The sequence below is a fragment of the Pseudochaenichthys georgianus genome, chromosome 23 (genome assembly GCF_902827115.2).
Source record: "Pseudochaenichthys georgianus chromosome 23, fPseGeo1.2, whole genome shotgun sequence".
NCBI lineage: Eukaryota > Metazoa > Chordata > Actinopteri > Perciformes > Channichthyidae > Pseudochaenichthys > Pseudochaenichthys georgianus.
The window spans coordinates 17,964,943-17,987,910 of record NC_047525.1 but is presented as its reverse complement, the minus strand read 5'-3'; the positions used below and the strand labels follow the sequence as shown (position 1 = coordinate 17,987,910).

General features: G+C 42.4%; 1 protein-coding gene across 4 annotated transcripts in view; it reads left to right on the top strand.

Moving 5' to 3' along the window:
• Positions 1–22,968, top strand: part of mpped1 (metallophosphoesterase domain containing 1) — a 55,408-nt gene that overhangs the window by 21,244 nt on the left and 11,196 nt on the right. The gene's annotated exons all lie outside the window — the stretch shown is intronic.

Here is a 22,968-nt window from a genome sequence, read left to right as displayed (position 1 = left end):
GATGGAGATTTAGGAAGATGATTTTATTCAGCTTCACCGGCTGGCCCTGGCTTGTATAATAGGCACATGAGGTGACGAGTGTGTGTGTGTCTGCATGAGTGTGTGTTTATGTAAGAATATTTCTGTCTGAATATGCTGTGGGTTTGTAAGTGTGCTCTCACTTGCCTTGGACTGCATGCTGGCGTGCATGTTTGTGTGTGTGTGTGTGTGTGTGTGTGTGTGTGTGTGTGTGTGTGTGTGTGTGTGTGTGTGTGTGTGTGTGTGTGTGTGTGTGTGTGTGTGTGTGTGTGTGGTGTGTGTGTGTGTGTGTGTGTGTGTGTGTGTGTGTGTGTGTGTGTGTGTGTGTGTGTGTGTGTGTGTGTGTGTGTGTGTGTGTGTGTGTGTGTGTGTGTGTGTGTGTGTGTGTGTGTGTGTGTGTGTGTGTGTGTGTGTGTGTGTGTGTGTGTGTGTGTGTGTGTGTGTGTGTGTGTGTGTGTGTGTGTGTGTGTGTGTGTGTGTGTGTGTGTGTGTGTGTGTGTGTGTGTGTGTGTGTGTGTGTGTGTGTGTGTGTGTGTGTTTTTGTGTGTGTGCGCGCCTCGGGGTGTGTTCCTGCAGCACAGAGGGGCTCCAGCTGGAGGCTCTGGGTTCCCCCCCAACCCACAACCCCCCCCCTTTGCACTGTCTGCTCCCCAATCCCTCCTTCCTTACCACCTCTTTCGTCTCTCTATCTTGCATCCTTCAATCATCACTTCCTTTATCCTGTTCTCTCCTTCTCTCCTTCACTACATACCTCCTCCTGCTTTTTCCTCCCTCTTATAGCTCATTCCTGTCTCCTCTGCCCTTCAACTATACCTCTTTCCAACTCTTTTTTCAGGCGCACCATTTTCCACTCCTGTCTGTCACTTCCTAAATCATTTCATGGGTCCTGCATCCTACTATGACAGAAGTCTATGAATGTGTGAGTGTATGAGTTTGTGTGTATGTTATTATCACCCTCACACTTGCTCTAAAAAGTGGTCTGCCCGGCCTTCTTTGAGTGTCGGTTCATCATCATTGTTTTATTTTCGTAAAAAGTCGTTTTTTCAGATACATTGACAATGAAACTATTACTGGTGACGCCCTTACAAAAAATAAATCAATTTGATTAAACAGAACTTTCAAACAAATGAGTACCATAAAATATAAATTAATTAAGGTCATAAAACAAGTTCTTCTTCAACTGTGCCTCTCGCCTTCTCTCATTCTCCATCCTCTTGTCTGACACTGAATTAATCACTTCCTCTCTCTTCTCCCCTCTCTTTTCCTCCATCCATCTGTCTTCACGGCCGATCACTCCGCCATCCCTCACTCCGACTTCATCCTCTCTTTTTCTATCTCTAAGAGGTATAGTCACTGCTGTACGCCTCTCAGCGGGCTCTTCAAGTCCATCCCGCGCCTGAATCGCTTTCACATACATCACATATCCCCGTCCTTACCCCATGCCATCAAACCTGAATTAAATCGAGCTTGCTTCATCCTCCCCAAACTTTCCAAATATGTCCCTCCATGCAACAGGGGGGAGGGAAGGGACGGCTCCTTCCTCCTGACACTAATGTGAGTTTACAAGTCATTTGTCACGAGCGCAGCGCACAGTCACCCTCTGTCTGTCTCAGGACACACGTGTGTTTCAATCTTTCTGGAAGAGAAACGGACACGTTAACATAAAACGGAAGAAAAGGAATGTGGGCATGATGTTCAGAATGACCATGACGAGTCAATATGATTCATACAGACTGACAGTTAACCTGTTGATCCTGCATTAAAAGAACATGCTTGGGGCAAATGAAATGTCCTGACTGACAGTGGGTCATGCCGCTCTATCACAGCTTTTTACTTTTGCCAGGCAAAGCCCTATAATCCACTCAAACACTAGATGATACGAGTTCATCACACTGCATGGAAAACGACTGTGTAAATGTGTCGGATTTAGTTTTTTGAGTATGCTGTTAGACATAATAATAGATGAAGACACACTGCTGAGTTCTTGCAAAACAACATCAAATATATCCAACAATAATCAATTTGGTTGCAGAGTAAAAGACGCCCATTGGCACACGTAGCCTACTTTATCATAACTAAGAAATCGTAAAGTAACAACAAAACAGCACGCTCTAAAAATGAATCTGTTAAATGCCTTTTCTAGTCGTCCAACATCTAAAAGTGCATTTAGACTATTTACCTATTCTCATGCACTGCTGCTGATAGCTCCGTCCTGCAAGGTGCTCATTGTCATCTAACGCAACCTACACACGGTTCCGTTGACGCTTTCCGGTGGGCATATCTGGCGCTTGGGGTTAACTCGACCAACAACCAATCACATTAATCTCCTGCCCTGGACACACAAAGCATGCGGTTTGATTGTCTAGCTCTTGTACTGGCATATGATTTGATTGGCTGGCGCTTCCGTCGACGCTTGAAAAGTTGAACTTTTCTCAACTTTCAGCGCGAGCAACGCAGGCAAAGCGAAGCAACGGAGCCACAATGCAGTTCGGCAAAGTTTGACGTCACCCCATTCAAAGTGAATGGGAAGCGTCTCCGTTGAAGCTTCCAACGGGGACCGTGTGTAGGATGCGTAATGCCCATTCATTCACACACTGATGGCGATGCCTTCAGGAGCAGTTTGGGGTTTAGGGTTTAGTATCTTATCCACTATCTTATCCAACATGTGGACTGGAGGAACTAGCGGCCCAAACTGTCAAACTTCCTGAGCCATAAGTGCCCTATAGTACTTATACATTACAATACAATGTATAAAAGAAGTAGGAATCTTTCCTTTCTAGCCTCACCACATGTTGAGTTCAGTTCCATAAATGTAAAATAAAGATTAATACTCCATCACTTTCAAACCACTGATTATGAAGTATTATCTGTCTTTCATTTATTAGAACATTTCTATAACTGGACTGAATTGCAAATCTGAAATTAAACATTCACACAGAAAGTGCCTAAAAGTTTCACCAGCTGGTATCACAGATCTTGGACGCTCAGGATCTCAGAACTACTCTCTACTCATAATTTAACAACTAAGATTCTCGGCAGCAGAAAGCAGTCTGGCAACCCTGCAGATTATATCTGAGTCATTATTAATAATGAGCTGCATGGACGGGACACGCAGCTCTGCACATTCATGCATCGCTCCTCCACCAGCTCAAACACAGCCATGAGTACGAAGGTGTCGCTCTGTGCTAGCGTTTCATCAGAAGCCAATTAGAAACAAAATGTCTGATTTAATGGATTAGTCGATCAACGGAACATTTTACAGCAAACATTTTGAATACCAAGACAGTCAAGGAAGACACCTGGGCTGTCGGGTTTTATGGTATGCATGTTTTAGTTTTTCAATGTATTTTCTTTAAAAACATCAGTTAGCAGAGGTGTTAAAGGTCACCTATTATGCAAAATCCACTTTTTCATGTCTTTTATGTATACATATGTGTCCCCTCTGAGATTAAGAAAGTTTCAGGAAGAAATATCTCTTTTTGTTCTGATCCATTTATATAAAAACCTGTCTGAAAATGAGCTGATCAGATTTTGGCCACTGTGATGTCACAATGTCTTTTTGGGTTGTGCAACCATTAGCCAATAACCAATCAAGATAACACCCCCCACCTTATCACCTGAATCTCCTCCTAGAGCACCATTGGGCGCATTCACACCGCAGTACTTTTCCCACAAAGGTTCATCAGAACTTATTTCATGAGAACTCTTTCTCATGAACTAAGTACAGATCGCGTTCACGCCGGAATAAGTTCCTGGGGAAGGATTAGGCAAATGAAGCCGCTGACGTCACTTCTTCTGCTTTGGGTTTACTGGCAGGCCGCAAACAACTTCACGGCATATACTGCCACCCGAAGTCCCCGGACGGAAGTCCCCGGAGTTGGGGACTGGCTTCAGTAGAAGCTGAGTCCCAGCAGCTTCTACTGAAGCCTTCCGAGTAAATCACCAGAACGCCGACACCTCCTCATCTCCACCATGTTTTCTTTTGTGTTGCCATAAGTTAGTCTCTCTGCGTTTGTACGCTGGGCTAATGCTAATGCTAATGCGAGGATAATAAAATGGCAGTTTCACACAACTTTATTGGAGTTTTACGGGGCGTGGTTTGCAATCCGCCCAGCCAATCAGAAATAGGAACCTTTTTCTCCCACAAAAGTCCCTGATCTCTAGCAGGGACGGAAAAGGGGGTAAAAAAGGTTCTGATGAACTCATTTTTGTTCCGGCTCTTTTTGGTGTCAACGCGACATTTCGGAAATATATCGGAACTAAAGTGGGAAAAGTACTGCGGTGTGAACGTGGCTATTGTGTTTTTTTTTTTAAACAGTCATCTCTCAGAGGGGCGTGGCAGCTCATTTGCATTTAAAGCTACAGACACAGAATCAGCGGGTTTGAAACAGAGGGGTTTATGGCATGCTACAGTAATGATCCGTTTGGTGTTTCAAGCCAAACACTTTAGAGACATGTTTTGTGTATATCTGGGACCTATAATATATTGTTCAAAAAGAGTATACTAGGGGACCTTTTTAATAAAAACACTATTGGTTGAAGCCTTACACCACACAATGAAATAATAATAATAATACCCTAGAAAATATTGAAGCTGTTTGATTAAACACTTGGACTTGGGTTAGTTTCTGTTTATGTAACAGACTTATCACCAGAACATAACAAAGTGGCTTATTATATGCAGGCATAATTTGGCCTCTTTAAATGAATGACGAAGCTCTCATCTCTTACTGGAATCCTTTCCATGGAATATATTTTCAAATCACGTCAATATAGTTATCGTGAATGATCTTGAACACGATTATAATGGTTTCATAGGTTTGGGTCTTTTCATATTTAAATATAGAATATCACCAGCCTTTTACTATACTGTAGTACTGTAGTGTATTTTCCATTCACCAGCAGACATGTACATCCTTGACATGAGACTGTATTGCTTGGGGGTCTTTGACAGATGCTTTGAATAATTGAATTTTAGGGGTCAGCTCTAATAACTTTGAAACTAATAGACTTGATTTCCAAATGCTAGGGGGATATTTTGCAGGGTCAAGATATAAATCTAACTAGAAGAGAACTGTTCATTGGTTAAGTACTGTCTTGTCTTTGAGTATAAGGTAGAAACAGCAGGTGAGGAGAATTTTTGAAAAGCGTCTGTATGCGTTGGGACTAATGGGTTAAATCTGTTTAAATGTTATAAAGATGGTCTCTGAGGGATGTAAGACGGGCAGGGGAGACGGACAGCTTGTTCACAGACTCACACACAGACAGATCGACACAGGGATGAGAGAGACAAAGTAGTCTGTTTGTGGACGGGGGATTTGCGAGGAGCGGCGGGGGAGAGAAAGTGAGAATCCCTCTTTTCTTCTTTAAATGAAAACGGCAGAAATGTATCGCTCCCCACTGCTCCGCGTGGAATAATTAAGGACGGAGATGCAAAAGACTCCTTAATTAGATTTTTTAATTATTGAGGATTCACTTCTCCTTCTATAGTGGCCCAATTAAGAAACCTCATCAAAAACTAAAGAGATGAAGAGAGGCCTCCCCCTCTTCTTCGCTGCCCCCCCACTCCCCACTCGTCTTCCTCCTTCCTCTCTTTCTCCACGCTCTCGTTTGATAGAAATGGACTACCTGCGCTCCGTTTGATGGCTTGTCCTCGCTGATGAGCGGGAAATGGAGGGGACTCTCGTCGACTTTAATTAACTTGCTTGTTGCACTGAGGAGAGGTAAAAAGTGGTGGCGGTGTGCAAAGCTTCCCTTTAATGATAATGAGTCTAATGATGGCGGAGATGGCATGAAGGTAATTTGACCATCTTTTTCTTCTCTGAGTGGGTGGAGTTTACTTTGTTCTCAGTCTGATGAGGAGACACTTCAGAGGAAGAGAAGTTTGAATGACGGAGAAAGAGAATGATTGAGTAACTAATCCAACTTCTCAAAGGACTCTGCCAGTGGTGTTGCTATGTTTTAGCCCATTAACTACAAATTGTTTTTAGTTCACATTACTGCCAACCGTTTTCCAGAGCATTCTCTCAGTTTTGAGGCTGATTTCCTTCCTTCCAGGCAGACATTGGTTTCACTTCATTTCAAGGAGGCTATGAAAATCAACTTGCAGAAACATAGGTAGCTAATCCATCACAGTGAACATTTAGTGGTCTTTGTTGTACACCGTTATCACAAGGTAATGTAATTCAAACGGGGACCATTTTGAAAACCAGTCCATTGTTGGTTTGTTCAAGGACAGTCTGATTCTCAGGCAGGAGAAACAGCCGCTAAATAGCTGGATGTTAAATCCTGAAGATACGCAATAAGCAAATATGGACGCTGAGAGATATTTTATGGCCATTTCTTGCATTGAAGAGGCTTGTGTTTTTCTGCAAACTTAGATCCTTGGTGGTGGAGTTGCATTTGATGCTTAACAAAATGAAAGCAAAGCCATTTATCCAATTTCTTTAAATGTACTAAGAAGCGACCCGTTATGGTTGTGCTATAATGACTTTTTCCCCTCAAAGGCACAAGTTGTGTAACATAATACAATCATAAAAGCATAGACTTGCTGACTCACTCTTGAGTCTGTATCTTTTGGTTGGTTTCTGTTAAACGTGGGATCTCAACAATTGGGCAATATTTAGTGACATCACCACTAGACTGTCACACTATGAAGTAGGCAATTTCCAGAAAAGTGTTTTTTCTTTTCAATTTGAGACATTTCGTTGAACTTATATTGTGTTCAGTTTCAATCTCAAGCTGCCGAAATGCCAGGTTTTGAGTTTTTCCAAGCTGATTTCCTTTGTTAAATGAACTGAAACCAAGGAAACAAATGTATGCTTTGGAATACCGCCCGAAGTATTGTAATGCATGTCTGTAGTCAATGGACTAGAACATGCAGCACCACCGGTGTGCTCCCTTAAAAGATGTTGAGAGACAGAGCGATGTACAGTTGGGAGATGGCTCTTTTCTGGGCCTTCTTACCAGAGCCCACACTAAATTAACATCCGATTCACTTTGAGACTCCCAAATCCCTCCTGGGCTGTGTCCTCTCCTCTCTCACCCATTCTCCTGTAGCCCTGTGTCTCTTTATTCCTCCGTCTCCCACCTACATCTCCGTAGCACCAACATTCCCCAAAGACCCAAATAAAGTAGCCTACGAACACTGAACATTAATAAACGGATACTTTAGGGGGTTGGTTGGGGAAAGAAGGGGGGGAAAACGGCCTACTTTAACACTTATCACTTTCTCAGCCTCTCACACACACTCCTTCCTCCCTCCTAAATGTCTGCCAGTCTGCCAGTCTGCAGCCCTGTAGCTGAATAAACAGTTATGGAGGGAGAAGGAACAGACGAGAGGACATTTACTGTGTCGTTTCCCTGGAGGGATTTCTCTTTAAATTACCTGTTAAATGGCCTCCAGGGGCAGGACTTCAACATGCACTGGTGTGTGTGTCAGCGTTTGTGTGTGTGTGTGTTATGGCACGCTACGGGGCACTTTCCTCCATTTCACACATGCCTTCCCTCCCCAAGGCATGTGGCATTGTCGAGGAGAAAAACTGAATTAAAGTGATTCTGTCCTTATGTTCCTCCTCGCCTCAGTCTCTCTCTTCTTGCCTCAACACACACACACACACACACACACACACACACACACACACACACACACACACACACACACACACCTTCTTTTTTCCATCTCACCAGTTCATCAGCGAGTGGTTATGTTCGGTGTTTGAGGGGAGTCGGGATGCCATGGACACTGCAAAAAGTGTCCACGTTGGAAAGTCATATTGAACAAGCGAATAGGAAGGTTCTCCTTTTTTAGAGTTTCATTTATTTCATAAACATTGTACAAACAAATGTGTTCACGGTGAAACAAGACAGATTAACTCAGACTAATCCACTTGCATTAAAATAAGCCTTTCAAGCAAGATAAACATGTTGATGTACGAAAATGAAGGGACATTGTCTCCCACATTTTCTTTATAGAGAATACAGACAAACATATGTTTGCATATTCTCACAGTGTTAGAATAATTGTATTGTGATTGTGGATGCTTTTTGGTGGTTAGGTGCTTTAATTTACTCTTGGTACAGTAGGTTTCGTCAGTGTATGTGTATATACATAAGTGTTGGGTCCTATACATTCACCAGGATGCCACTATAGGATTTGTTTAAACTCATTGCACTCTATTCCAAGTGTTCTGAATCTATTTTCCTAGGTGTACTGCCTCTGTAGTCAATAACGAGCAAAATTCACAGTTTATACACGGTGTACCCTGAATGTCCATTGTTTACCTTAGTGCTATAGCAAGCCGAGGCTGCACCAGGTTACACTGGGAACATCAGCCTTGCAGAGGCAAATGATTTAACTAAAGTGTATTTTCATTATTACTCAACTGAAGGAGGCAAGCCTGTCTTTTGTTACAGAGGACCTACTCTGCTCATTTTCAGGTTCATATGTGTATTTTGTGTCTCGACTGACATGTTTCCATGCTTTAATGTTCAAAAAGTTATTTATTTTTCTCCTACTGCCTGTGCTGCAGCACCTCTTTTCACCCTCTGTCTGAAACCAGAGCCCAGTCTGCTCTGATTGGTTAGCTGCCTGCGCTGTTGTGATTGGTCAACCTCGTAGAGATGTCCCGCCCCTTAGCCACGTATAGTGTGTTGGAGCGCTAGCCAATAGAAGCAAAATTGTTTCTTAGTGATGTCACTGTTAGGGAAGTAAACAAAGGAGTCTCAACAACGCATTTCATCAGTTTGTGGGAGAGAAAAACCCTCTTGGATAAACTGTCGGATTTTAGCCTTTGCAGACCATTTACATGCAATAAAACCTATATAACAAACTACTGGAAAAGCATAACAAGGCCCCTTTAAACAATCATACAATATTATTTTCCCTGGACAAGGATGATAACAGTATTTCAGCAAAGTTGTTCATATACATCTTCTATGCGTAAACAAAAAGCTTCCTTGGCCCAGAGATAGATGCATCATGTCTTGGGGCTGAATTGCATTCTGGTCTATGGAGATGTCTGTCTGCGTTGTGATTGGTCTTTTCTGCGTGGCTCTGCTGGAAATGTCTCAGAAGAACGCTGTGTTGTTTCCATTTTGCCAGTTAATCACTTGTCCCAGCCAGTTTCTTCTTCATGAAGGGCTTCAAGTGTTTCTGGGTTGATTTTTCTTTTATATCTGATCAAATGATTTGGTTAAATGGATATTTTTCCAAGAACTGATTAGCATTTGAAAGAAGAGCAAGAATTCAAGTTTGTTTCAGAGCAAGAAAATTAGTTGTTTTAATATAATTATTATTGATTTCAAATTGATAACAGGCTCAGCTCTCAATTTAAATGAGGTTGTGCTGCGGGACAGCATATGTTTTGCAGTGTGGAGGGACCACAGGACAGGCTCCATCCTGCCCTGAGGGCAGCTCTGTGCTCCACAGCGTTTCCCTTCTGCCACCCTGGCACCAGGCTCACAGTTCCTGCCACTTGCCCCCCCCATCCCATGATCAGGAGAGGGAGCCACCCTGATGCCCACCCCTACCCCTTCTCCGCTGCCCCGGAACAAGCCTCCAGCTCTGGGTGATCTGGCTAATCTCCATGATTCACACGCTGAAGCGCATAAGACCGGAGGACTGGAACGAGGACAGAAGGAGGTGATGATGGCGCTTCCTCCCTCCCTCCCTCCCTTTTTTCTTCTATTGTCTTACTGTGCCTTTCTTCTCCTCTCCCCCGCCCCTTGTTTCCCTCTCTCCACCGGAGAACTTTGAAATAATTTGCGTCTCGTGGGCTTTTTTTACACATTCTAATTTCCAACTAAATGGGACATCTGTTTGAGAAAAGGAAGATTTGCTATGGTTGCCAAGGCAACTATCACTCTGAAAGAAAAAAGAGGTGGGGGTGTGGGGGGGACTTGATGCAGGGAGAAAAAAAAAGAAGTCCAACAGCTTTTATGGACAGAATTAGACTTTGGTGGAATATTATCCCTGCAAGACAAACAGCAGCGGGCCTGTTCTCTCTCTCTCTTGCTCTCCTCCCATCGCTCTTCATGTCATCATCCCTCTCTCAGTCTCTTTATCATCTCTCATTCCACTTTCCCCATCTCACACTGTCGGCCTGTCTCTCTTTATCGGCTCTTTTCTTGCTCCCCCTCCCCCTTTCCATGTTTTCCACTTCTGTTTTCTCTCTTTTTTCTATCCCTCATGCCGCAGAATCATCAGAAATATCATTGTGAAATCTGCCTCCAATTAGAGGCCTAAACCACCCGGTCCACCCCCAGCCGCCCACCCGTGACAGCTTCTCCACTGTCTGAAACGTCTCCTTTGCAGCGTTGAAGCCCACCTCACACTCCCTGGTAATTGGTCATTATTTAGAACAGGAGGGGACAAATGTGCTTCCCCCAGCGCTTCTAAATGCAAGTTAAACGGCTCTTCATTGTGCCTGCACGAACAGTAAGAAAAGGTGGTAAAGGAGAAGGGGGGGGGCAGTTGTGTAAAATGTCACATGCTGCAGTCCAGACAAGACAAGACAAGATAAGATAGGGAAGGATTTCTTATCCCTCCATCCCATGACATTTTGATGTTTTTTTTTAATGCAGTCTGAAAGTTGAACAGTTGCAGTGATGCTGAGTCTTTGCAATACGTGGAAATCTGTAGTGTGCCCAACCTTAATGACATTCGAGGGGAACGTATTGGATTAAAATGAGAAAAAACATAAAGGTTTTTTCAGTAAAGTAGAAAAAGTCATTATCACTGATGTTATTGTTACAAAAATCAATAAACGGCTATAGTGCTTGGCACAAAACACAATTTGACAGGTGTTTGCAGTAAAGTGGAGCTCCTCTCCCCGCTCCCACACAAAACTCAAACCAATGTTTGATTGGAAGTTAAAAGATGGCAGAACCTGCAGGACAACTCACATGAGATATTAATGTGAAGAATTACATTAGCATCTTTCTTAAAGCATTTTCCTCTTTGTTTTCTCACACAGTATTGTAAGGCTCTTAGTCTAATTGTAATCCATGTGCAAATTCAAATGTTGGCGACAGACGGTTCGATTTGTCATACAGGAAAAATAAAATAAGGGGAACCCAACACTGAGGAAAAAATCATTAAGCTTGGTAAAGTTTTATTGCTGTCATCCAGGAGCTCAAGCTAGATAAATAAATGTTGCACAAACTCCAACTCAGAGCAGAAAAGCACCCAGTATCTATTGTCCCATCATATTCATTTAGCGGACAGGTGATTTGGTGTTGCCTAGCAACGATAAAAGCACAAAGACAAGTTTTGCAAGGTAACTAGGTGTAAAATCACCATCCTGTGGCAGTTATCTCAAATGTGTTTTTATATGCGTCACTGCAAAATTATTGTTCATTTTGTAAAAAAGCAAATAAGTAAACATTTTTATTTTTATTAAATATAATATGAAGCTTATCAAGTGTTTCAAGTGTACTAAAGGAACCTCTGCTATCGCTGTTGGGTTTGCTAACAGGTGCAACAGATGTGAAACACTCCTAACCCTAACCATTAACTTTTCGCAAACCTGCCTAAACCTAACCACTTGAACCACAGCACATAAAAAAATAGTGATTTGTAATGGACGTACAAAAAAACGTTCCCCCTGTTCGTGAGCCTTCAAATCAGAAAACACTTCTATCATTCCGCATGGAAAAATAAGGGATAGAATCCTTCAGAAAACTTAGTCCAAAGTTTAAGTCAGCTTAAATTGTATATTGACCAATTTTGTATCTGTGAGTCCTGTCGGGTACCTTTTTAATTGTTAGAAAGTAGAAGCAGCAGGTATGCAGTACAAATACTCAGTTGTAAGTGTAAATGTCCCAGTGCATCTCCAAATGACACAACTCACCCACCTGCTCTAGAAGCACACACACTGCAGCCTCCACCTGCTGTACCGAGGGGGGCTTAATCAGGGCTGAAACCATGTGCTCTGACCCCCCCCCCGTCCTCTCCCCTGCGCATCCAGCACACTCTCCACACGCACCTCCAAAATCCCCTCTTCCTGGTTGTGTTTGTCCACCCATCTGTCTTCAGATCACTCCCTCCCCCTCCTTCCTTCACAGTTTCATGCATCTCCTCCCTGAGAAGATAACAGTTTTTTTTTTAAATACATACTTTAAACACTCAACTTCGGCCGATTAGCGCATCGTTACCCGCTTTTACACGTCGCCATTACATCCCAGTGAGAGTTGTCTCCGGCGGGAGCTCATTATCGCCGGGCATGAAGTTGACTGCCAGAGTCCCGGCTGATTTGTCACATCCCAGTTCCCTTCTGCCACCGAGCCCAGCAGATTGAGGGTGTTGTTGAGTGGGGTGTGTGGAGGGCGGAGGATTGTCTAGAACTGCCGGCTCTGGGGAGCGTCGCAAAGTGTTTTTTTCCTACGGCCTGTGCTTGTTACCGTCTTGTTTCTTGAAAGTCAGTCTTGTCGTCAAAGAGAAACGACCGCGAGTCACGTGTGTTGAGAACATCTCAATGTGGCGTCTGTCATGTCGCTGGTATTGTTTACAGTGATTCATGCAGTTTTTGTGTATGGCTGTTTTGTATTGTGAAGTGGAAACAATGCCACGGCAGACATTCATCCACTTACAAGATGCATGAGAGTAGCTGGAGACTGTGAGGAGAAGCAGCGAAGATTTATGAGTCAAACTGACATATTTCACCGTGTTCGCCTCATCAGAGTGTGCAAATCAATTCGTCTCGAAGCCTAACAATGGTTCTACTGAAGAGGTCTGAGCAAGCATTGCATTTCTCTGTGTTGTACATTAAAATGAAACGTTTAGCATTGCATTATATATAACCACAGGTCATACGTTTAAGGATGAGCGTTGGATTGTACCACAGGCTTTCAGCTTATTTTAACGTTTATGAATTGATACATTCAGGATGGCCTTCATTCTTGATGAAAACGCATTCAGAGGTAATTCATCTGTGGAATTATAAAGGCATGACTTCTTCCACATAAGGATTGTATTTAATGCAGCAGGCCCACTGGAGTCCCTGTGTGTACCGACACATTGAAGAGAATGTGAACCCGTACATTGTGTGAAATAACCTAAAGAAATAAGGGCTACATTAATTTAAATGACCAGGTGACGCCAAGTAGAGGATTATGAGAATCAAACTTCTTTTTATCTCCTTTTACTGACAGGTAAAATATAAATTAGATACTCATCCTACAGGCCGCTTAAGATATAAAAGAAGGTTGGACCCAGCTGGAACACCAACCAAATGTAGCGCCCTGCTGCCCAAATAGGCCCTTTTGAAAGGGTGTTCGGTCAGGGTTAGGGTTAGATATAACATGATCTCCCAGACGGATGCATCATGGCAAATTGAGCTTATACTTTGTAAACCCGCAGAACATTTATTTGAAGTTCTAGTTAAGTTTCCAATGATTAAACACAGAAATACACTTCAATGTGTTTGAAAACAGTGCAAAAAAGATCTAATCTCCACTGTGACTTCAGTTTATCGGAAGGGGCTGTACCTTTACTGAAGGACAGCTCTGTCTACCAGTCAACAAATAGTTTGATAACACTCTCCGTGTATCTTCTGAGCTGACATGAAACCTTCTTTTCTCGATGGCCTGGAATCAGTTTTGGACTAGAGACTTGAGAGCAAAAGCAGCTTGTGAGAGGGAACGATGGAGAGGCAGGGAGTGAGTGTCAGAAAAGCAGAGGAGAGCAGGAACAGGGGATTTGAACATTCATCTGTCACTAATCCTGTTTATTATTCCTTCCCTCTGCTCGCCCGACACTATCCCACTTTCCCCTCTCTGTCTCATGTCTTTGTTTGGCGTTGTTGTTTCTCATTTCATGTTTCCCCCCCCCCTTTCCTGTAGTGCATGCACTTCTCTTTTTTTCTGCGTACATATCGTTTTTCCTCCCAAAAGCCTCTCCTCCTTTCTTTTTTCTTCCCATCTCCTTCCACTATCCACCCCTTTTAAGATGGCTTTCATTAAAAGTGAACATCCAGGAGATCCAGATCTGCCAGGTGTCTGTGTGTAATTGACGCAGGCCTTGAGGTGTGATGTTTCAGCGTTTCAGCAAACAAGCAGATTTTACAGCCTTGGGGATGGATGGATGGATAGATGCATGTACAGTAAAGATGGATGGACATGGCGGGTAAATGAGCACTGACAGCAATCATTCGGGGATGGATAGGGAATAGAATTGAGAAGAATGGAAATTATTCACAGATGTTTCAGCTAAAGAGTTTTTGTAGTGCTCAGCTCTCTGGTTGGGATAACTTTCCTGCTGACAGAATATTAAACAATGTATTTGTTGAAAGGGCATCCAAAAAGGATTCAGATTTAAGTTTCATACTACCATTTATATTTGTGATAATGATGGTGAACCAAGTTAATACTTATGGCATTGTTCTCATTGGATCTGCTCCGGATGTTTTGAATCCCTACATTATATACAATATCATGTATCATTTATTTTGTACTGCATAATATTTACTGTGCCATTTTATTTCCCCAATTCTGAGAAACTATGAACACTTAAAACCTCCTTAATGGCACAAGTCTACACAAAGTTGTATGACACTGTACACCTGTCATTGTTGATGCAGTAATCATGGCTAATAAGTATCCGATTACTCAATGTATTACTTACTTTAGCGCAGAGTTGTTTTCATTCTGACACTATTGGAACCCAACGAGGACAAAAATCTGAATGTTCCCAAATCTGTGGCTCAGAGATATGTGTAGGATTTACAACAGGAAGTAGAATGTTGCCATGGAGTCAGTGATTTACGCTGGGCTACAACTTCAACCCTTTTTTGTGCCTATTTTGTTTAGATTTTTGACAAATTGGGTTCATTACAGAAAATGTAATTAGAAAACAATTGTTTTCAATCATGTTCTCCTCCTCCCTTATAGATATAGAATAAATCATCAGATGAATCTATATGACAAGCGTTATCTGTCACAGGCTTTTAAACGTTGTTATAAATACAAAGCACACACACATACAGGCTATATTCAAGGAGGTGTGTGGCTAGTGTATCAGTAGACAGAAGAATGTCTAATGTAACACTGTGTACATCGGATATCTGGCAATTTTCTAATCCAGTGGTTCTCAAATGGGGGTACGCGGGCCCCTATGGGTACGTTGGAGTACTGCAGGGGGTACGTGAGATTTATTTTTATGATAATGAACGAAAACATTTTTTTAGGAAAAGTAAGGAAGTTTGAGCAGTGTGGGTTTTATATTAACAGAGTTACGCATATTTCAAAACGCGAAGTGTAATAACTGCAGTGGCCTTCCTGTCACTGAGAATGACAAAGATCCTCAGTGAAGCACAAGCCCATGTTTCTCACTAAATTGTAAGTACAACTTATTAAAAAGATCAGTTAAATGCAACTAATGACGTCTTAGTGTTATTGCATGATGTTAAAATTGGTTTGCAATGAATTTAGTGATGGATTGTAAACATTTGAAATGTAGCATTTAAGTGTTTCTCAGTTACAAGGTTGTTGTTTTAATAAATCAGACACCGATGGTGCAGCGCTGTGCTGTACCGATTTATATAGGCATTTCTTCCCTAACAAATTGTTTTTGTGCTGATCAGGGGGTACTTGGCTGAATTTTTTCAAAGGGGGTACATTACTGAAAAAAGTTTGAGAATCACTGTTCTAATCCTTCCTTTATACTTTCAGCTGTAACCCCTGCTGCACTCACTGCTTACATGCAACTACACAACACACACACACACACACACACACACACACACACACACACACACACACACACACACACACACACACACACACACACACACACACACACACACACACACACACACACACACACACACACACACACACACACACAAATAAGTAACTACTTTAAGAAAATCACATAATACCTAATATATCACAGGATAAATAACTTAACTGTGTGTGTGTGTGTGTGTGTGTGTGTGTGTGTGTGTGTGTGTGTGTGTGTGTGTGTGTGTGTGTCCTAGAGTGAGTTACATAAGTCACGCTGTGGGCCAACATGTCTCCAATCTGCCTCTCTGCAGACACAGTCACCGCCACACAGGTGGAACCAAGGCCACAGGGAGGTCAGATTAAAGGACCAGTTCGACTCAAATCAAACAAAACCTGCTCTCTGTTAAAGGGATAGTGGAAATCCGCGAATTTTGGGTTTAACTTGCCATTCGTCGTCAGTGGGTGAAATTTGTTCAGATAACACGGGCAAACTTCACGGAGCCGAAGCTGACGAGTACTTCGGCAGTCGTGTGCTTCCGTCATTTTACTGACGATTGTTTCGAGATTCCTCTGTCTCTAGCTCAAATTGAAAGTGGAATACATAAGAAGTGAGTATTTTATTATGTTTTCTGGCTGATTTAATGCATCATTAGCCTGTACCATTGTGTACAACGCCATTTATTGCCTGTCGATTAGGCGACCGGAGGCCTCGTCATCCGATAATCCGGTACAGTGTCGAATGTGTACACTACAGTCATCATATAGACATGATAGACTAACAGTACTGTGAGTACAGCCTACACTTGACAGGCAGCCTGGCTAGCCTAGGATTAGGACCCTACTACGTCAAAAGACCGATTGGCTCTAGCTGTATATCATGCTAGTATACAATTCATTTCAATGTATTCATGTAATTAATGCCCATACGGCTGTTACATATACAATAATAAATGTGACAAGATAATTTATGTGAACCTGACCCTGGTATGTTATGAAATGTACCCTACATGCAGTCATCCTCGGGCATAGCCATAGGCCTACAGTACATGCATGCCAACTTTTGCAATATATAATATAGCGCCTAGCGTGAGCTATGCTTAGGGACCTACCAGTCAAGATTATTTGTGCGTAGGGGTGCATCATCTGGCGCCTGGTCCTGGTCATCCTCGCCATTGCCCATGCCGTGAACTAACTCCATCACCTCGGGCTCGAACAAATAAGGACGTTAGGGTCCATCGTCTGGCTCAATATTCTCACCATCGTCGCTTACTGAACCGGATTCAGATTCAGTTCCTAAAACTACATTTTTGCAGGAAAGCCGAGAGGATGTTTCTGACTCGCTATCATCACTGGATACCTCGTACAATCCTTCTTCTTTGTCTGGTATATTTGCCCTTCCACGTTCATTCTGCATAGACGCCATTGTTTGTTATCGTTTCGTCTTCCTGAGTTTTCCTCACTTCTGGTTTGGCTGAATCGATCATTTCGTTTCTAAAAAAGTTCTGGGAAGCTGCAATAAAGTGCTTCTAACATGCGTAAGGTAGTTATTATATTTTTTTAATCAGGTGTAATTGTTTTGGTACGTAATTATGCTTGTATATAAGTTAAAACGAAACTATTTAGGGTTCAATTTCCACTATCCCTTTAAGTCAACGTTAGTCATCTTTGTCAAAGTTGCTATGTAATGTGTGCAGGGTCAGTTGAAAGTGTTCCTTCATATTTTGTATTTGACTGTGTGCTAATGAACATTACACGTTTTACTTTCCCTCATTGTCAACATTTTGTATTTCTTGTACAATTGTTCTTTCTGCATTAATCTGGCTTTTTAGTATTTTAGCATCAGAGCATTTACTTCAGTAGCTTTGTTTAGAAATGCATTGTTGATGTCTTCATTTCATTTTGGGATAACATACTGTCCCGTCTGAATGTAATCAACCATGCAGTTCCATTTTGTGGGAACTTAATTTTTGAGGAGACAAGGATGTTATGTCTGAAGAAAAAAGTGATATAAGTGATGAGATGGGATGGATGGATGAAGTGGGGTTAAGACAACACACACACACACACACACACACACACACACACACACACACACACACACACACACACACACACACACACACACACACAGTGAGAGGGGTGCTGCAGGCGAGCCTCTGTCACATCTTTAATCCGCCTTATTGTCTGTCAGATATACTCTGCCTTCCAGCGCTGTCTTCATCCCTTCCTTACTTACTCATCCTATCCTCTCTTACTGCTTCCTCCTCCCATTACTCACCCATTCCTCTCCCTCTATCTTCATTATTCATCATTCATCCATTTTGCCTTAACCCATACCTGTTCCAATTATTCCCTCAATCTTGTCTTATCAAATTTTAAATGTGTTTTTTGCATCCTTTACCCTCCTTCTTCCTTCCTCCCTCCTTTCATTCAGTGTCTATGTATATCGCCCCCTCTCTGTCACTATGGCCGTCTCTCATGAGTGCTGCCCCACAATTAAACATCAAAGTCTGGATTTGGGGAATCGAATGGCATGTGTCTTTAGTGATTTCCCGTCAAGTTAATGACTAAATTGAATAATAGTCTCTTTCAAAACAACTTGTTTCCTCCCTGCGTGTCTCTAACGCCCCGCTGTGCTAAGTGGGCCGAGTCAAACTCTCTCATGCTTGCCATGTACCACCACGGGCTCTGTGAACACGGAAACACACATGCAAATGTAGCCTGTACGCACTCATGCCTGTTAATATCCACAAGCACACTGTGTGACTACTAAGTGATAACTGTTACATTTCCTGAAATCTAACACCTATATTGTTTGAAAACCGCCATTGTTCGAAATCTTAAGCTGAAAAGAGGAACCTTTTTTGTTTTGTGTGTGATTCCTTGAACTTTCTTTGAATTGTCTTCTCTGTTGTCGTCAGAGCAGAGTGTGAGTGTTTTTAAAGGAACAATGTTTCTGATGTTCTTCAATGTCAAGTAGCTTTGCTTCACAACCTTTTTTGAACTTGAAATACTTTATCATTGTATAACTTTATAATGATGTTGTATTTTAAACAACAGCAGTCTTGTGGCTGTAGCTGAAGTTTTTAAGTTTTGGAGCAGGCTATTCAAAGAAGATGAAATCTTGAATAATGTGAGCAGCACCTGTCATTCCCCTACACCTTCTCACCCATGTTCCTTTCTCTCACTTATATCACTGTAAATGGTAAATTAAGCCAGAAAATAAAATCTTTAAACATTTGAAAAAAAATCTGAGGAGAAAAATGGATTCTGCTGAGAAAGCTGAATCCTAAGCATACATAGTGATTAAATTACACTCTTGTACATTGCATTTTTAAACATTTCCCCAAGGATGTTTACTGATGAGGGGGGGCATGAGGTCCAATCATATAAGGAGAAGAAGTTAAGATATAAAGCCGTGGGGCAAACATTAAGCTAAATAGGCCTGAGTGCCTTCGCAAATGAGCATCTGTGTTAAACGTCAAACACAGAATAAACAGCACTTCTCAAATGTGTGTGTCTGCAGATCGCCACGCTCCACTCCCCCAAACTGCCTCCCAGGCTGTTATTAGGGTCATTAAGTCATGAGTAGTTAATTAAATCCTGCAGAGGTGATGGCGGGTGGGTGTTTTCACCGCGTCGGAGCATGTAGTGATTAGCATGAGGGCCGTGATACACATTAAGACGGACCTTGTTACAGTAATCCTGCTTAATTTGTATTTCCCGTTTTTTCTTACTCAAGAACCAGAGTGTTTGTTCACCTCCCCCTCTGTCTACTTGGTTAGCGTGTGTGTAAGTCCTAAATAAGCAAATTATAACTTACTCACTCATATTGACAGATCCACAGAGAGTTGTAACTCTAACTCTCTTTCAGTTGAATCCTCCTGCCACTTGAATGTGGCACAAATATATTTCGACCTAAAAGGCTCCACCACTCTCTGTCGAGCAGGAAACGCCACACACACACACACACACACACACACACACACACACACACACACACACACACACACACACACACACACACACACACACACACACACACACACACACACACACACACACACACACACACACACACACACACACACACACAGTAAACTTAAGACGTGAATGATTGAACAGACCAAAACAGCCGTTTGCCTGTATGCCAACAACACGATATGATGCAGGTTTACCTAAGGTGAATATGTGATAAAAGTATTAAACAATGTTAGTACTAGTAATACACATTTTGGTGGTTTTCAAAAAGTACTATTGATACTGAGTCCTTCCGTCTATTTCTAAACTCTTCCTCTCCCTCCCCTGCTGAACTTCAGAATACCTTAGCTAGTTATTTAGTTTAAAAAGAATCCCCCCTCTCACACATAGAAGGCAGCCTCTCTCCTGGCAGCAGGTCATTTCCACCTAACTAGGAAAGTGAGGGGGGAGAACTGAAGAGGGACATGGAGAAATATGTCAAGAGGAGACAGGCAAGGGAGTAGGAGGAGAAGGGAAACGGACGGAGAGACGTAATGAGGGGTAGAGATGAAGAAGAGAGAGAATGAGGGGGAAAAGAGGCAAGCATGGGTGCCTGGCAGCCCTTGGCAGAGGCGTTCAATGATTCATGGACTTACTCCAGTGATATCAGTGGTCTTCCCTTAGTGAGACAGACACACACACACACACACACACACACACACACACACACACACACACACACACACACACACACACACACACACACACACTCAGTGATACATGCAAGCTCTGAAACTTAAGCGAAGAGCTGTGCATTGCTGTTTGTGTTCAATCTTTAAATGCATTTTAGAGTGACGTTTTTCCTTAAAGAGGTGAAGCCAGTTACTGAGGGCTGTGTGGGTGTGTGAAATGAAAGTACAAATGGTTTGAACGCTGTCGTTTTCCCCCCTTGTGTTGCCTGAAGACGTGCCGGGGGATGGTGCGCTCGATCACAAACATCTGTTTTCTCCTTTTTTTTTTTTCAAAACCCATAACAAATACCAGCCCGGCACATTAGCAGAATCTTTAATATGCGTCACACACGTCTCCTCCTCTAACACAAATCACTCGCCCCATTGTAATCCCTTTACCTGATAACACATCTGAATACTGAAGCAGGGATATTATCCGTGGAATTACATTCAGTTAGTCTGGGGTTTGCTCGACAAACCCAGGGTGGGTCTCTTACTGAGAGAAGCTACGGTCAGTTCTGTGCGAGGCATAATCTCTTTTTAGCAACTGTGATGGAGACGCCTACAGTCGGCATGGGGACGGGTTTTTTCTGGCACGCCGAAGAGGCTTGCTGCAAAATGAGATACAAACCATTTGACAAAGAGAGACGCCTTCTCTTACCGAATGATTGATGTCACCAAATTAAAGAAGCTGCGGTACTTTAAAGACGGTGCTGTAATCCTCGGCTGACAAAATGATAGACTGGATCTTCATTGTTTTAGGTATACAGGATGACAAACTTGAGGTTTTTTCAATCCAAAATTAGAAACACAGCTTCTCAAAAGATTAAAAAGAAAGTTATAATTTGAAAGTATATTTTCACAAGTTTTGACAGGAACTCAAAGGCAACATTGATCAATCACCACATGTTTGAACAAGCATTAAAGGACTGTTTTATTCCATTGCCCACTAACAGCTTATACAAGTATTGCAAACCATTCGGTATAACTCACATACAATTATCTGTGGCCTTAGGGTCTAACAAACATGGTAAATGCATACAATTTCTCCTAACACATTTGTAAAGCCATTTTTTTCATGTCATGTGACTTGCTTGTTGACTGGCGAACAGTCTTCTTCTTCTCTGCCCTTGCTGGAACATGAATGCTATTGACTCCACATGCTACCTTTAGGTCAAGGCCACACACTGTTTGAATGAGCTTAGGATCAGTTTGCTAAAGTTAATAGACCTTGAATAGGAAACCAATGTAGGCTTCTTTACCTTGGAAAAAAGAGACTTCTTACCTCAATAGAGCTTTCTTAGATACAGTACGAAGAATGAAACATTTTGATATTGGAGACCAATAGCTAGATTGATTGCCATCACTTTAGTCACAGTCCAACCTGCTTTTCACATAAGAAATGCAGACAAAATTAAAGAAATCAGAGGAACATCATCGGGTAGTTTAAACACTTGAACAGATGCTTTCCTTTTGAAGGTCTCAACAAAGAAAAGTTAAAGAAGAAAATAGTCTATCCAAGTCAGGCACGTTTTTATAAATGTTAAGCACGTGTCTGTTGGTCGTTATTTGAGGAAAACTTATTTACCATCTTTTCTCTCCTCATTTGCTCTCTAGTCATCCCAACATTTACACGGAGAGAATCGGGAGAATCAACCGCACCGCCGAGCTCATTTCTTTTTAATTGAGATGTCCACGTGAAGACTGACATGAATATTACATTCCACAAGCAAGCCCTATTCATATGCTAAGGCCAGTCTAAATGTTTTCATATTCCCAGTGTAAATTATTGAGATTTTGTCCACGGGCAGCATCGGATCATTCGTCAGAAATGTATTCTCTGATGTTCAGGAGGTGGGAGGATTTTAATCGGATGCACTGTCGAAATAGGACGGGATCTCCCATGATGCACTACTGCCACATGTGCTTGACCACCCTCCCTGTGCTGAAGTTCCCATTTTTAGCTTGGAAAGGGACTTTGGTGTTTATTTATATCTTCAAACCTGTCTTTCCGTCTCAAAAGTCCTCAAGCATGTCAGACACACAGACACTCACTCCGGAAATTATTCAGAGAATCCTCATCTGATGTTCCACTGAGCACAGACGCGTGGAGCAGCGGCCACAGCGATAAAGTTGGCGTTTCGAGTGACTGCACTCGGCAATTGAAAGCCGGTTGTGCGGCAGCGGACGTCGTCGTTGCACACACACGTGCGGCGCGTTGGAAAGGAAGATGGATCGGAGTACAGATTGTAAGTGACATGTTAATTTCTTCTCCGTCACTCACGATACGAGGCGTCCGTTATCAAAGTAAAGGGACACGAACCCCAGCCATCAAGGCTCCTCTTCTTCTCTCATTTCTCCCTGATCTTCTCTCGTCTTCCTGTCGTGGAGCGTTCAAGGGCTGACTGTGATCAAGGAGAAGTTTAATGTCGCTTTCAGCTCACCCGCCCTCCTTCTAGGGATCTGTTTGATTCCTCCCCTCGCCCTTCAGTACATGACTACTCTTCAGAAGACCCCCTGGAAGCTTCTCACCTTG